The following is a 16468-nucleotide window of genomic DNA, read 5'->3' on the forward strand; positions in this document are numbered from 1 at the left end:
CCTTAAAGATACCCAATGCGCATGACAGGGCCAGGTCCTAGCGGTCTGGTTGAGTAGGGAGAGAGAAGCGGTCCTATTCCTGGTGCGCACCACAGAAAAGCGCCCTCTTTCCACCTCCTGGCGTGCCTCCATATTGTTAGGGAGGAGGAGAAGAAACGCTGGGCGCGGAATAAAAAATGGGGCGGGGCTTCGGAGAGCAACGGTTTGAAAGTGTGCGTCAGGATTTGGGCGCCAAATGATTTGTGTTCCTATGTACTCAACCCTACTGGTAAGTTTACCCTAAAGAAGTTTACAATTAAATGACCCTCAGAATTTTCTTTGGTTTCCTTTGAAAGTTTTGTAGTAAAACTAATAGATGTTTATATAGAGTCAGAATATTGGTTTACTTCTGGGGGATTATAGACTGGAAAGGTGCCCCAGAGAACCTTATTGGGTACCCTTTATGGCAATTCTTGTTTTGAACAGTTGTTACAAGGGTGTACACAAATGTAAAAAAAAAATGGCTGTACATGTTAAGATTAGTGCATTTTATACACTTTAGGATGTATGTTATTTTCTCAAAATTTTTAAAAAAATTTAGCATCTCGGTAGTTACAGATCAAAATTTCATAATAGAACAAGACACAGGCTTGTAACAAATATTGGAGATATTTTTTCTCAAGCTCTTGTAAATACAAATACTAAGAAAAATGTGCACCGTCTTTATAAAGTATTAGTCAAATGAAAATAATTGTCTTTACACCTCCTCACCTTACACTAAACTAATTCCAATTAGTTGACTTCCCCACTTCATGGAAAGACCCTTTCTGAAACCCTATTGTTTTTTCTCCTTCCTCACTAGCTGCTCATTATGAAACTTTTTGCTGGTCCTCTTCTACCTGATTTCTAGACAGTATCTAGCCCCAGGATGTTGTACTGGCCCTGTCCATCTCTTCTCATACACATACTCCTCCAGAAAACCTCAACCCTGCCTTTAAAAGCCATAATATGCCAATAGTTCCAGCCCTGGCCCTTCAGGGAACTTTGCACATACATATTCAACTCTTTGCTGGACATCTCTTAGATATCTATTAGGCAGCTCAAACAAAACTTGTCCGAAAAATAAAATTCTTCTCCTCCTAGTTTTCCATCTCAGAAAGAGCCCCACGGTCCGTTGCGTTGCTCAGGAAAAAATGTACGTTTTAATTCTGTATTGCTCTCTCTCTCTCTCTCTCTCTTCATCCCCTCCCCATGTACTCCATCAGCAAGTCCCATAAACTCTACCTCCATAAAATGTCCTGAAACCTGACCACTAATTTCCATCTCCACAACCAACACCCTAGTCCAAATTTCTATCATCTCTTGTTGTTACTACAGTAATAGATTCCTAACTGATCTCCCTGTGTCTTCTCTTGCTTCTCTAAATAAGATCAAGCCATTCTCCTTAAAACCCTCCTAAGTGCTTCCCACTGCTTCCCAGTTAAGAAGGCCTGTACGACCTGACACCTGCCTAACTGCTACCTCGCGTAGTACTCCATCTCCTCCTCCCTACTACGCTACACTCCAGTGGTTCCCTGAAGATGTCAAACTCATTCTTACTCTAGAGAATTGTCATTAGCTTTTCTCTCTGCCTGGACTACTTTGTCACTGCTCTTCACATCATTCCTTTTTGTCATTGATCCCCAGTTTAAATGTTACCTCTAAAGGGCATTTCCTAACCACTCCACCTAAGGAAGGCTCCCAGTCATATTGTTGAATAATATTGTCTATCACATTAGTCCATTCTAATTCTCTGCATACTGTTAAACTGACATGCATGTTCATTATCTCATTTCTTTCCCTACTCAAGAATATAAGTTTCATGACAGGAGAAACTGTTTTGTTCATCTATAATCTCCCAGGTATGATGCCAAGCCACTTTTAAAACCTGGCACATAATAAATTCTCAATAAATATTCGTTGAATGAATGAGGAAAATCATAATTATAGATATGTCATGCTTTTATTATATTGTATGGGCTGCATTAATAAAAAGTTTGTAAATATATTCTTATTTATAATATGGAGATAATACTTGCCATTTATACCTCACAAGGTTGGTAAAAGGATAAAATTAATTTATGTTCATAAATATTCTTTTTAAACTGCAAATCATTCTTGATAATTTGTTATTAAAATTTCATTTTAGGGGAATGTTTTATATTATAAAAGAAATGCCATGTTATGATTAAAATGTGCAAAGTACAGAAGGTTATAAAGTGAAAAGAAATATCCCCTAAAATCTTTTCCTGTCTCCTGCCAGAATTTGCACCCCGTAGGCAACTGCTATTAACATTTATTTTGTATGCTTCCAGAGCTTCTCTAAGCACATGAACTATTCTTTAAAAAAACACAAACAAATGAGCTCATACCTCAGCTACTTCTCAGTTTTTTTCACTTAATAGATGCATATCAATTTAAAAGAATTCTAACATAGTCTCTGAAATATTTGCTTAAAAATATAAATATTAATAAATATAAGAAAATATCTATATAATATTATGGTGTTAATTTACTATATTAATAATTACTAACCATTTATTTAAAATTAATTATTATAAAGTTATGACTTAATATCAGATGGTATTCTTTATATTTGATAATATTTAATATTGATATTATTGTTATTGATATTATTAATATCATTTTTGTCATGCTCTGAATGCTACTTTATTCTCTCAGGAGTTAAAACTTGTATGCAGACAAGACCACAGATAGTCTTAACCATTGAGTTTTATTTAGCACACCACACTTCTTCCCTGTATCAACAGGGAAATATATTCTACCATGCATCATGAGTGTGTTCTGAAATTAGTGTCACCCCATGAAAAATCAAAAAACAACTTAAGATAGTGTCTAAGGGAGTGGATTCTGGAGCCAGACAGGGTTCAAATCCTGCCTTTACCATTTGTGTGCTCCATGATGTTTGACAAGCTGCTTTACACCTTTGTATCTTGGTGTCTGTGTTAAAAAGAGATAATGATGGTCCTACTTCCTAGAGTTGTTATGAGGATTAAGTGAATTAACAATTGAAAGTGTTTAAATCAAATCCTCCAAGAAACAGATGTTAAAATGGGATTAGATATACAAGGGATTTTATGGGGGAAAGAGCTGTGTAGGAGACGGGGAAGAGGAGCAAGAGTAGGCAGGAATGCTTTCAGTGGCAATACTGAGCTGACACCTGTGAGGGAACAAGGGGAAGGAGGACTGGCTGGCAAAGCCTCAGACCATAGGACAGCTCTAAGAAAGATTAAAAAAGACAGGGAATCCTGAGCCAGAATTGCTCAGTAGAGGAATCCCACTAATAATCAGGCAGGAAAGGCTGGCACTAGTATATCTGCCACTCTGTCATGGTTTGGAAGCATTGGTTAGAGGGGTGGGGAAGGGAACATGGCCTCGGCATTCACAGTGGCAGCAGCCATCAGCAGTGCTCCCCACAGCAGGCTTTTCTGAAGGCGATCTGAGTAGTGCATCTCAGTGACTGGCACACAGAGCCTGGCATATAGAAAATACTAAGAAATGTTTTATAAATGATGAGACCTAAGAGTATAGGGCAACACAGCCCAATAATAATGAGAATCACATATATAATTTTTAATTTTCTAATAGTCACATTTTTAAAGTAAAAACTTTAATATTTTAATAATGTAATTGAAAAACATCCAATAGCCCTATATCAAACTCAATTTTCATGGCAGAATATACTTTCTTTCCAGTTATCCAGAGAACTTTTACTAAAATTAACTTATGTAAGACCACAGAAAAAAGCTAAAAAATTCCAGAAAGTAGAGGAGATACCGTATTAGTGATTAGCCTGTCTGGGGGTTACCTCCACCCTTGGCTAGCTGGCAATGGACAGTTTTCCCTTGAGCCTCCACTTTTCAGAATATCACCAATTAGAACAAATACAAATCATAATGCTCCAGCAATGTGCTGGTGGCCCCCTGTGCCAGGCTAACTAAAGGTTAGCCCTTTAGGTAATGAAGAGGTCTTTTAGGTCTTTTAAGAGGGAAAGTAGAGGGTAGGTATCCACCTAAATGTTGTCTCCTCAGACACCTTCCCTGTCTATTTCATCCCCTTATCCTTCTTTATTTTTCATTTATAGCACTTATCACTGATTGACATTATACTGTATTTTTGTTTGCCTATTTTGATTATTGTGGCTGTCCTTCATTAGTATATCAATCAGTTCCACAAGAACTTTATCTCATTTACCACTTTATTCTTAGTGCTTAGAAGTGTGCCTGGCCTACAGTAGGAGCTCCATAAATATTTGTTTAAAAATTAAAGCATTGCAAATTACTTAGCACATTGCTTGACCCATGAGCATTTAAGAAATCTTAGCTGACTTTCACTTCATCATCATCAACATCCTTCCCACCATCCTCTTTTACCACCCTAATATCTCACATGGTACTTTATATAGTACATGTACTTTATACTTTTCAAATTCTTTTGTCATTTCTAAAGAATAAATAATACCTTTAAAGCAAAGCTGTGATTGTGTAGTTATAGTTGGGATGTTCACAAATAATAAACTTGGGAAGTGCAAGGGGAGGATTTGTCTCCTGTAATTGACTTTTTTTTTAGATGGCCCTGCCTGAAAATTAGTCTTTTCCCACCAAGTAAGCATGCATGTTTTCCTCAGGACAAATGATGACAAATTATAAATTGCTCATCTTAAATTCTTTTAAAACTTGACTCTTAAAAGAGTCTTTAGTGGTTGAACAGTGCCCTGGATCTTTCTAGGTCAAACTCTGAAACAGAGGATCACGTTTTATGACTCTTCAACTTTCAGAGTTTCTCTTATAGGGTCAGTAATTTCTTCCATACACTCACTCTCCCCTCTGTCTACTCCCATTGTCCCTAGCAAATCAGATCCCCATGTGGAACGGCTTGCCTGCATGTGCTTTCATGTAAATAAGGAAAAGGCAGCCTTTGCTCCCACACAGAAAAGCCTGCAGGGAATCTGATTTGGAAGGGATGATGGCCAGGGCCTAGGCTTTGTCAACAGAATACAGCCTGAATTTTGAGTCCCACTTGCCCCTTGGCAGGAGGCCCTAGAACACAGTGGCAGGCAGGGAAAGTCTCTTTTTTGTCATGCTCTTAGGAGATGACTACCTGCTAAATCAGAGTGAGTAAACAAGTCTTCACTGGGAGGCAGTCTGGCACAGTGGGGACTGCATAGCACAGTGCTTAAGAATGAGGGTTCTAAAGCTAATCTTCTGGCTTTGAATCCTGTCTCTCCCAATTAATAAGCAAGTATACAGTCTCTCTGTAAATTAGTCGGGTTATTTTGAAGCTTAAATGAGTCAGTATATTTAGTACATATTATTTATTAATATAAGGTAGCTCTGAAAACCCAGGAAACTTGTTCAGGTAGTGCCTCCTCATACATTTATGATTACTTGCAGAAAGTACAGTTCCATCTAAGAATGCCTCACTTTTAATGCCTTCCACCCACCCTTTCTGGAGTCAAAGCCTGGCAGACTGCATTGAGTCATTCAGCAAGCATCTGAACCCTTACTGTGAGCAGCAGTAGAAAAAAGCATTTAAAGAGACCACCCCACCCCCAGAGCATGACATCAAAAAGTCAGTCAAAATAAGAAAATGGTATTTATTGCCCTAAAACAAAAGTGACCTTATTAGGAAGCATGGTACAGGCCTTCTGGTTACTAGAATGGACTCATGCTTTAGAGATAGGTCATCTTTGAATTCAGGCTCCCTCTCTTATTGACTATGTGACCTCAAGTTTTTTAACTCTGTGAACCTCAATTTTCCCATAGTTAAAATGAGGGGGAAGGTTATAAGGGTTATTGTAAGGATTGAGATCATATTTAGAACAAAAGGGGTCTGGTACATAGGAGGTAATTAGTCAATAGTAGCCTTTGTCTTTATCAATATTTTCTATTACCATCATCTAATTTCCTTTATAAAGACCTATGATGGCTCCTAATATCCACAGGTTAAAGTCCAGATACATCACATTCCAGGTCGTTTGGAATTTGTCCCCACTTACCTTTCTATGGACTCCTTTTACCATGAACCTCACAGCCCAAATAAATGGAACTATTTGCAGTTTCTAGAACTTTCTATGACACATACCCAGCCTTTGCATCCACTGCCCCTTCTGTGCAGTGACCCTTCTTGCTTCTTTTGCCCAGTCAAGTATCATTCTTACAAAAAACATATTTAGTTTAGAGAATAATAATAAACATATCCTTACCACTGGTTACGAAACAGGAATAGAAGGACTCTGAGCATCCCACTGATTTTTTTAAAACAGCATTTGTGATATTTGTATTTTAAAAGCATAGAAGATAAAATCCCTATGTTTATATACCACCTCTGCAGTGAAACCAAGGGACTTAATTGTGACCTAAAAGCCAAAAGAGCTCCTATTCATTCTGCAGGACGCTGTTAGCAATTAAATATTCAATTGCAATTTCACTAACATTCTATTATGGAGAAAAAAACAGTATTTCAATATTTTAAACTTAAGCAGTTTTCCCTACTACATACTGCTTTTATTGAAAATCTGTCACATGATTCCTTCGTTTCAAATAAATATGGTGGGGTGTTTTGTTTGTTTGTTTTTGGTCTTTTCATATTTTTCTTGACTGGCGGTAAGGAGCCACTAGGTGGCAGAAGATGCTTCTTGTGGTTACAGTGAGACAACATTTTTTAAAAATTTCAGCAGGAAACACGTTCTATAAAACATAAAGAGCATCACACTGTAGACTTCATAGGTTAGCATGTTGGACCAGCATACCGTGGCCCTGCACTTAACAATTTGGGCCTATTGGCTGTGTTTTAGTACCACCACCACCACCACCAATAACATCAGAGCCACCAATGTTTACTGAATGATGGCCACATACCAGGCAGTGGACCGAGGTATCTGCACATTATGCTTTTTATTCTTCACAGCTGTTGGAGGTGATTAATATTGTTCGTCTACTTTCTGCAGAAGAAGCTGAGTCTTGAAAAAGAAGAAATAATGTGTCCAAGACATTGGTAAGTAGCAAAAGTCAGATCCAAACCAGCTCAAATTTCAGAGCCTGAGGGATTAACAACTTCACAGACCCTCAGAACTGGGAGAATATTTAATTTTTTTGGAAAGATTAACCACTCTATGATATAATTAGGTTTAGGCATGTATTGACTTAATATATTTCCTAATATTTTAGATGTCATATTAATAACTGTGAGTTCAATCCTTAAAGACCTTATGAAATGAAGAGTTTATTAAGGACTTTACAGTTGTGTAAGCCCAACCGCTCCCATTTAGTGACCATCTGAATCCAATTCCTACTCATCATGTTTAATTCATCCTCTCAAAATCTCCTTTATACCTTTGTGCCAGGAAAAGTCAATTCATGAATTAAAACCAATTTTTCCCACAGTGTTTTATAGATATTTCTCTAGCCAAAAATTTTTAAGTTCTTGCAACAGTGCAATGGACAAGAGCAATTATTATAATGGTGTCAATGTACACATGTAGAAAATTAAGTGAAATCAAATGTCAGAATCCTTAGAAAATTCATTTTTGCAATCCAGTGTGCTCATCTTCAGGAAACTACACCATACTCTAAAGGCTCAAGCTGACAGAAAACACCCAGCATAGCAAAGAGGCATTTTCCTTTATTTCCTAAATTACACTTAACAGCCTTAAAGATATAATGGGAAAAGTGAGAGCTTATGGAGACAATATTAGTTAATGTTAAGCTTTGTGGCAATGTGTGACTATTGTAGATCTGAAATGGTCAGTGATCATAGAGATATTTCTTAAAGCTACCTAACTCAAAGGAAATCTCATAGGGCTGGTCCTCCTTCTAATTGGTAAAGTTTTATTTAGTGTCTTTATCTTCGTATTTCACTTCTATTTTTCGTCTTTGGAAAAAAAGCAGAAGAGGGGGAGGAATGGGGAGAGTGAAGGTGATATCCCATACTTAACACAGATTTTATTTCAGTAAAAGAAAGAGTGTAAATCTTCATGTTCCTGCTGCAAGGGTGGGAGTACAGGCTAAAAGAAAGAAGAAAGACACATCTCGTTTGTCTTTATTATTTGTTATGACATTGTCCTTACATCATCTAGATTGAATGATGACATCTTTCACTACATTCACAGAGTGTCTTATAGTTTAGAAGATGCTTTCAAAAACATCAGCTTATCCTTTGAAACAGAGAAGGGAGAGAAGTGGACAGATTAGAAAGGCTATCAGTAGTTCATTGGATGTTGGTTTGTCGTGTTAAATGTGGTACTTATTTGTATTATTAGTCAAACTAGATTATAGTGTTTTTTATTTTACATTATGAAGATCTTCACACTACAATCAGCAAAATGAAAATTCAAAAATAATACTCCTTTATTTGGTTTCTTTCTAAATTATTCAAACTTTAGTATGTTGGTCAAATTTAAATGTTTAATATGGTTGTACATTTTAAAGGTGTTGATGAATTATGAATATATAAAATTGAGAACTTTTCTAAAAACAAAAATAAGTAAAACTTTCAAGAACCCAATTTCTTAGGAATTTGGAATAAAAAGTTGCTATCACACTAAATTTTACTGACAAGTAACTTTTCAATATTCTGATTTCCGTAAGTTAAATAAATAAACAAGTATGTTAGGGATTAACAGATTAAGGCTATTTACCATTACTTCATTGATTAACTGATTTTTCATAAGCTGTTTACTGGCTTCTTTTTTCTTTTTTTTATGCAAAGAATTTATATTTACCTTTAACAATTTTGAGAGACTTCTTACATCAAAAGAGATCTCTCTTCTAATTTTGCAACTTGAATTACCATGCATTGAGAATGTAATTGTCCTGTAAAATATTATCTTATGTTGGGTAATATTCAATTCTATCCATTAATTGTTTAGGAAGAGATTACTGGATGCATGATTTATATACATGTTGTTATACAATAAGATCTCTAAATGTCAAATGTTTTATATATTCGTCAGTACCTTTCTCCCCTTCTCTGAACCTCTGTAACAGCCTTTGTTTTCCTATTAAAAATATCTGTATTTTTAGTTACCGAATAAGCATCAAAAGCCAACACTCCATTGAAAATAGTAGTGTAGTTTTAACAGAAAGGGGGCAGCGTTGGCAAAGACATGAATGATAAAAGATTTCATTTTGTGTAAAATTGCTTTCCCTTTCCCATTGTACTAGAGTAAGTCTAGCTACTGTGACAGTTACATCTCAAAATGTCAATGGCTTAACAAAAAAAGTTTATTTTTGCTCTCATGTAAAGTCTAATAAAGATATTCTGGGTTGGAGGACAGCCTTCAGTGTTGTCATTTGGGGAATCTGTCTCCTTCCTCACTATGGCTCCACTGTCTGTTGGGAGCTCTGCTGAATCTTCTGTATCCAGCTGACAAAGAGAGAGTAAGAAGATATGGAAGATCACATACGAAGTTTGTATGACAGGCCTGGATATGGCCAATATGGTTTTGCCCTTGTTCCACTGGCTGTAACTCTGTCAAGTAGAAGGGAGGCTGGAAAATATTTAGCCATATGATCAAGGGGTAAAGGAAAAGGTTTTGTTGAACATGCAGCAGTCCTTGCCTAGCCCGTGACAGTAGTTCTATGCAACAGGTTACATGCAGCACCTCTTTCACATCTTCCTTATGCAGAAGCATTTGAAGCTTGGGACTGCAGGATTTTCAAGCCGCATCCCTGCCCTGCTACCACATCTAATCTTTGAACCTCTAGAGTAAGACTATAGGGAAATGTGTTATTGAGAAATCTCAAGTGTATGGCTCTGGAAAGCTGTAGAGCAGATAGCAGTTATGTGTGGGCATGAAAGAAGGAAAAAGGACACGCAGTAGCTGAAGCAGTTCAGATTTTACCTGAATCCGCTGAGGGCACTGCCCAAATGCCATAACAAGAGCTCTGTCACCATCTTTCCAGCTTTCCTCTGAATCCATTTCTAGTGCTTTTAGCATGACCTGGCCTCCATCTCCAGCAGCCAGAGAACTCATGATCAATGTGGCCAATATTCATTAGTAGAATGAGAACTGAAAAACTGAACAAGAAAATTAATGAGGTTATAGGTTCATTAGGCAAATGTATTAATGAATAGTGATTTTTTAAATAGATTAAAACTTTTTTAATCCTTATGCTATAAAGGATACCATGCCTAGCACTGAATTGGGTAATTGAGTTGTTTGCTTATTGAAAATTACATTCAAGTGTATTGATCACCTTTTCAGTCTTTGAAGCTGACTGAATGTAAATTTTATTTTATGGTTTAAATTTGAATGTCATAAAATGGCCTTAACCCCTTTTATGGAAATTAAGAGATGGGAGATTTTATGGAGATTAATCCCTCTTCTGTTAACCTGTTTTATTGTTGCTACCCTGGAGACCACAGGAGTCACAATCTTGATAAATTCATAACCCAAATGAATTAGCCTCCATACAATCGATGTTTTTATACATTTATTCATTTCAAATAATTCTTGAAGTGATTTACATTTTTGTCAAAAATAAATATGGATTTTTTTACTTGCCTGAGTTTCATAAATATGCAGCCCAGAATCTTAGTTTATAAATATAATATTAATTCACTGAAATATTCATTTTGTGAGTCTAAAGTTATTAATTAGTACATCACAAAATGTCATAGCAAAAAAGCAATTTATTGGTATCAGTGGCTTTTATTGGTTACAGATCATGAAAATGTACAATTATAATGAAAAATCTTATCCATAATAACAAGCTTAATATAATATTCTATGCTAAATTACCTAATATTCTACTGGATACAATTCATTCTAAATTTTAGAATAATAATTGTTATTATGAAATATACACATAAAATAGGAACCACTGAAGTCATGCCAGAAGGTAATATGCTTTTGTTAGTGTTACTAATGGTTATGACCTGAAATATTTTCTTAATTCTTATAAAAAAAATCTTTGCTTGAATTACAACATTTTTCCCCCTAAAAAATTGTGTCTTTCTCTTTTAGAATCATGACCCCCTCAAAATCTCTGTGAAGATTCTGGGAAAAATAGAAATTTAGCCCCAAATGACTGTATAACTCCATAAATTCATTCATGTCAGCCAGAAATAACATCTTATGCACACATTAATTTAAGAAGAAAAATAAGTCTACCTTGCTATTTTCCCTAAAGAATGTTCAGCAAGATTCTGCATATTAGCTTGATTCAGATGCAGCCTCTTGCTGGAGTGCAGAGGAGAAGAGAAGCACCCCTTTTTAGCTTCTTGGGGTCTCCCTCTATCCAGCATTCTACCCATCCAGGCCAGAGTAATGCCATCCCTAAAATCACTCCCCTCTAAAGATCTACAAAATAGTTTTTGCCAGAACTAGTAATTAGTGGTCCCTGAGGCCTGTTTTAAGTCTACACTTCCCCTCCAGGGAAGCAGAGGAGCTTTGGAGCCTGAGTTTGTTACCCCAGCTCAGCCATTCACTATTCGTGGAACCTTAGGCAAATCACTGAACATCTTTCTTCTTCAGTTTCCTTTAAATGTAAAATGGGGACAATAATAGTAGTTATTTCATAAGCAGTAGTGTGAGGGCTTGTTTCTGTTTACAAAGACAATTGCTAAATTTTCAGCAATTTTGCAAGGCATTGTTAAACATAGCCTCTATTAAAATTAAATTACATAATTTATTAAATGGTATATTAAATCAAAAGTAATAAATACCCAAAACTCATCACTTTCTAATTCTTTTACTACATTATCAATGTTTTTCAGGTTATTTACATCTATTGTATCTGTTTGGGGCAAATCACATACAATGATGGCTACTGTGAATTTCCGCCCAATACCCTTGTTCAGTGATATCAAGTTGGTAGCTTGGAATCAGCCATGATGCAGAGTATTTACACATGGAAATCAGCAAACACTACAAATAAGGCATTTTTTTTGGAGAGCTGGTTGTTAAACATTTATCAGTAAACTAGTAGATCATTGTTCATAGTATTTTTAGGATTACTCATCCTGAAATAAATGTGAATTATATGTTATTTAATGTGTAGTATGTATTAAAATGTATGTATGTCAAATATGTAAATATAAAATCAAAATAGCATGTTTGGCCCTAAGTTCTCAAAACATGTTAGCAGTTACTATTTCAGAGTTGTATTTATTTCATTTTTGCATCTGTATTCTTTCCTCCCTTTCTCCTTCAGTTCTGTTTTCTTTCCTCTTCACTCTTTCCCTTCCCCAGTGTCCAAACCTCAAGCGGTGGGGCATGGGGAAATAAGAACTGGAAATCATTCCAGTTCCCGGTTTCCTCCTCGCCTCCAGTGACTTGACTTTGGCCCCCGTCTCCGCCAGATCAGACTGCATGTATCTGATTTAGCCTTTGGGGCCCCAGGCATCAAACAGCGAGCCCGCCAAGTAGCAGCCCTCGGGAATCCCTGCTCTGTGGAGCCACTTGAGGGAAGGCAGGGGAGAGGGTTGCAGAAGCTCTGCAGGACTCACCCTGGCAGACCTCCTCCTGCTCATCCTAGCTTTCTTATGACCCATTTAGTTCTAGAAAGTCAAAGCTCCTTTAGAAACTGCTGTTTTTCAAAAAGTAATGCCCCCCCCAGACCACTCCTGAGATCCATTAGAAAGGTTTTAGGAAATGTTCTTGAGAGTATATTTGATTAAATGACTTTAAGCAGCTGTAAACAGTAGTTGACTATTCTGTGAAAAAGTGTGCAAATATAATGACTTACTACGATTTTCATTTGCCCCCAGTTCTGGAAGCTCTTCATCTTTGCTCTTCTCTATTTTATATCCCTCATCAAGAGCTTTTCTGTGTAGTGACTGTTGTCAAACTGGCTCTGGTTTTGAGAATCAGATGCCCATCCTGTTTGTCAATTTAATGGCCTGCTTTGATTCATTTTGTGATTAGAAATCCCTCTGCCCCATGGCCTAATTCAGTGTTCATTAGCTTGCTTTTTAATGAAGAACTTTGAGATTTAGTTTTATCAAGTCTTGGCTGTGCTCTATTTTAAATTTTAGGTTACCATTTTGTCCTAATTCAAACAAACTAACAGTAACACCTGAATCTTGAGTTGCAGCTGAGCATACAAAAATACCGATTTGCTATGATATAGCTACCTATAATTATAATTTTAGTAAGCAGAGTTGTTTATAGATTCCAAAATTTAGAGAGAACAAAAAAAGGGATTTTTATTTATGACTTTTGCCACAATCCCTAATGATCTTCCTAGTATGCTTTATGATCAAAATAGTTCAGAGATCTATAACTTTTTTATTTATGACATTGGTGCTAATTTATCTAAATATATAAACTTTTATTTTCAAATAATGATAGATAAAAAAATTAAATTCTAGGATAAGACCTCTCTTTTAATTACTTAGTCCCTTAAAAAATTTTTAAGTCAAATACTTTCATCTCAATTCTGCTGCCCAAATCAACTTAAAGAGGCTATGGATTGGCATCAGCCCATCACCTGGGCAAACTGGTTGCTTTTTGGGCTAAAGGTGGCTGTCTGCAGGGGTGAGCTAATCATATAACACAGCCCTGGTATTATCCCAGCTGCAAAGCAGATGGTGCAGTGAGCAGCGGGCAGCTGTGGGGGGCCTGCCCTGTGGTTTCATCTGCTTACAAACCACAACACACTCTCCCTCTACAAGGGGCTTGAAAACATTCCCTTCCCTCTCTGCCTCCCAATCCCCAGTGGAGATATGAAATATAAATTCCTTTGCCTAATAAAAGATAATAGAATAATTTTCAGAATGTTGAAAAAAAATTCTTTGAGTTCAGGCAGAAGGGCTAAGATCCCCCTGAAAAATAGGTGTTGTAATGTGTTTGAACGTTGGGCCATCTGCTAGGCTATGGGAACCTGCGGGGTGCAGCTGGCTGTGTGACACATCAGGGTGTCACTAATTAATACATCACATGAAAAATGTTAACACCATATTGTAGGAAATGGTGCCCAGTCGTCATGTGAAGCTAAAATTTAAAAGATAGATCTATAAGTGGTTTGTTCTGCTTGGTGTGGCCTAATGTGAGATTTAAACTGTGTCATATTTGGGAGTATAAGTAATAAGCTTTTCATTCACTTATTACTGAGAATAGCTATAAAGCCTGTCACTTTTCCTTTTATACCATGAAAAGCCAATAAATTAATCTTTGAAAATGTGAAATATCCTCCTCTATTAAATACAATGCAATCAAACAATATTCTACCCAAAAGCATATCTCCCAGTGTCTTGCCAATGGGTTTCAGCCCCGGGCAAGTTCTCTATGGATTCAGTGTGACCAAAGAAAATTGACAGCTGAATGCTCTTTGGGGTGAAAGGGTTATACCCAACTTTATTTCCAGGTGGCAGGTCAGTAACTAGAATCCATTCACCCAGAGTGAGTCTGTATGCAGCAAGCCAGTCTCTGCCTCTGGGCCCCTCTGCACAGCTGTCTTTTAGGCTTCTCTTCACAGCCGTCCCACACAGCCATCCTTTGGGCCTCTCTGCCTGCACAGCAGTCCTCTGGGCCTCTGTCCTCAGCGCTGCCACCACTCCAGCCTCTGCTCTGCTCTCCGGCAGCCTTGCAGCCCTGCCACCATGTCATGCCCAGAGCACTGGGCAGAGCTCTTTTTATAGAGTCAACAGCAATGTAGTGCCCACAAGTGTGCAGTGAGCTAGTCAACCACAGCCAGGTGAGAATCCTGGCCACAGGAACTCTCATTTTATCCACACTCAGAGATCAGATTATCTTTTTAGTAGATTCTTCCATACTCACCCATAATTTTTTATAGTATTACCAGAATTCAATGTTCTGTTTCATGAAATACCCAAAAATGTGTTATTTTATCTTGATTTTCTTTGAGTGACATTTTTGTCTCATAGAGGTTCTCCATATTTTTTAAGGGAGTAGGTGTAGAACCATTCGCAGCCATTATATAGCTTTTTAAAGTATGTTATGTGTTATCTGCGTGATCTGTCTACTACTTTATCAGATAGGCTGGCAAATTACTAGTAGCGCTCTCCATCTTGAAGTACAGTTGACAGAAACTGAACAAAACACTTTAGAACAGCTGAGCTCAAGTATTACTGAAATCTGGGAACACACACATAGCTCGTTGATTTTTATTTTCTTGCTTTCCAAAGAGAAAATACCATTTAGATGTAGGAAATTAGGTTAAGAAATATAAACTGAATAAGTGCAACTGGATCCATAATACATTGACAGCTATTGGTAATCCTCAGTGAAATTAGAAAGTCTCTTCTTGAAGAAAGTCTTCTATAAAAACATATTTTCTGTGTTTTCCTTTGTTGGCTCTCACGAGTTCTCATAGGAATTGTGCAGGTGAAATGTAATGATGTGCTAATAGTTCTAGAAACCTGAAGGGTTATTGGTAAGATGATTGGTTTGTGAAAATGTATTGCAAATTCTATCTCAGAATTCAAAGTCATTGTCTGGGGCTTTCCTTCTCCCTCTTTCAAAGGGCACAGGAATTGCATTAGACCCTGTGTGGTTCTGGCAAGTGGAGAAGGGTGTTTTGCTCATCTATTCAAATGCTTGTGGGCTCAAGTGTGGTAAGTCTGAGTCTCAAGACACAGTTGGCCTTGGCCTTCAAGAAACAGCAGTTGACGTGGAGAGAGGGAAAGGAAAAGAAAAGAAAAGGAAGCAGGCAGCATATGGGCCAAGCAGTCACCATCCTGGGGCAGAGCCCATCCTGACCCTGGATGGGAGGGAAGGGGAGTTCTTGTAGTCAGGGCAGAAGGGAAGTCCTATTTACACACAAATGGATGCTGACACATTAGCAACTACCCACATGAATTAAAATCCAAACTCCCAAACTAAAAAATCTCCTCCATCAGCCTGAATCAGTGGGCTGTCTCTTCTAGCATCAGCCTATGATGACAGTCAAACCATCAAGATAATTATCATTAATAAGGAGTAAAATAAGACTTTAAGGATTTGTTAGCTGCTTCTTTGTTGGGTGATACTATTCTACCAAAATTTCTGGTTCACCCTGACTAAATGCAAAGATTATTAAAATTAGATAAATTAAAAATAGTTGTAAAACAAAACAGAAGCTTAAGATGCTGCATGCACCTTACTAAAGAGAACAGAAATCTAAGCTGTGTTCATAGGAGGTATCTTTTTACAAAAGCAGAGAAAGGTATAAAAATAGAAACTTGAGAGTGTTTCACAGCCAATTCTATATCATTTGGATTGAGAACAAATTGTGCCACAACATTTATTGTTAGCAAAGAACATCCTGCCTGAATGGGGCAATGGGTAAAAGTGATTTATGAGGTACTTTTGAAGAAAACATGCCTTCTGGAAAACAAATGAGAGACAGTCAACAAGACAGCTATAAAGAATGACTTAAAATTCAGTACCCAGGCCAATATAAATGGAAACATGAGCATAAGATGAATAGGTGAGATAATTTAAGATCGATATTCATCTCAGACTCTTTGTATTCAAATGACC

General features: G+C 37.1%; 1 long non-coding RNA gene across 1 annotated transcript; it reads left to right on the forward strand.

Annotated features, from left to right (window-relative positions):
* The first annotated feature begins 29 nt into the window (after positions 1-29).
* LOC108395102 (uncharacterized) lies at positions 30-15972 on the forward strand. Its single transcript, XR_001852597.3, has 3 exons — positions 30-268; positions 6949-7035; positions 11761-15972. It is a non-coding gene; the product is annotated as an uncharacterized lncRNA (long non-coding RNA).
* The last annotated feature ends 496 nt before the right edge of the window (positions 15973-16468 follow it).

Source organism: Manis javanica, chromosome 8 (genome assembly GCF_040802235.1).
Source record: "Manis javanica isolate MJ-LG chromosome 8, MJ_LKY, whole genome shotgun sequence".
Taxonomy (NCBI): domain Eukaryota; kingdom Metazoa; phylum Chordata; class Mammalia; order Pholidota; family Manidae; genus Manis; species Manis javanica.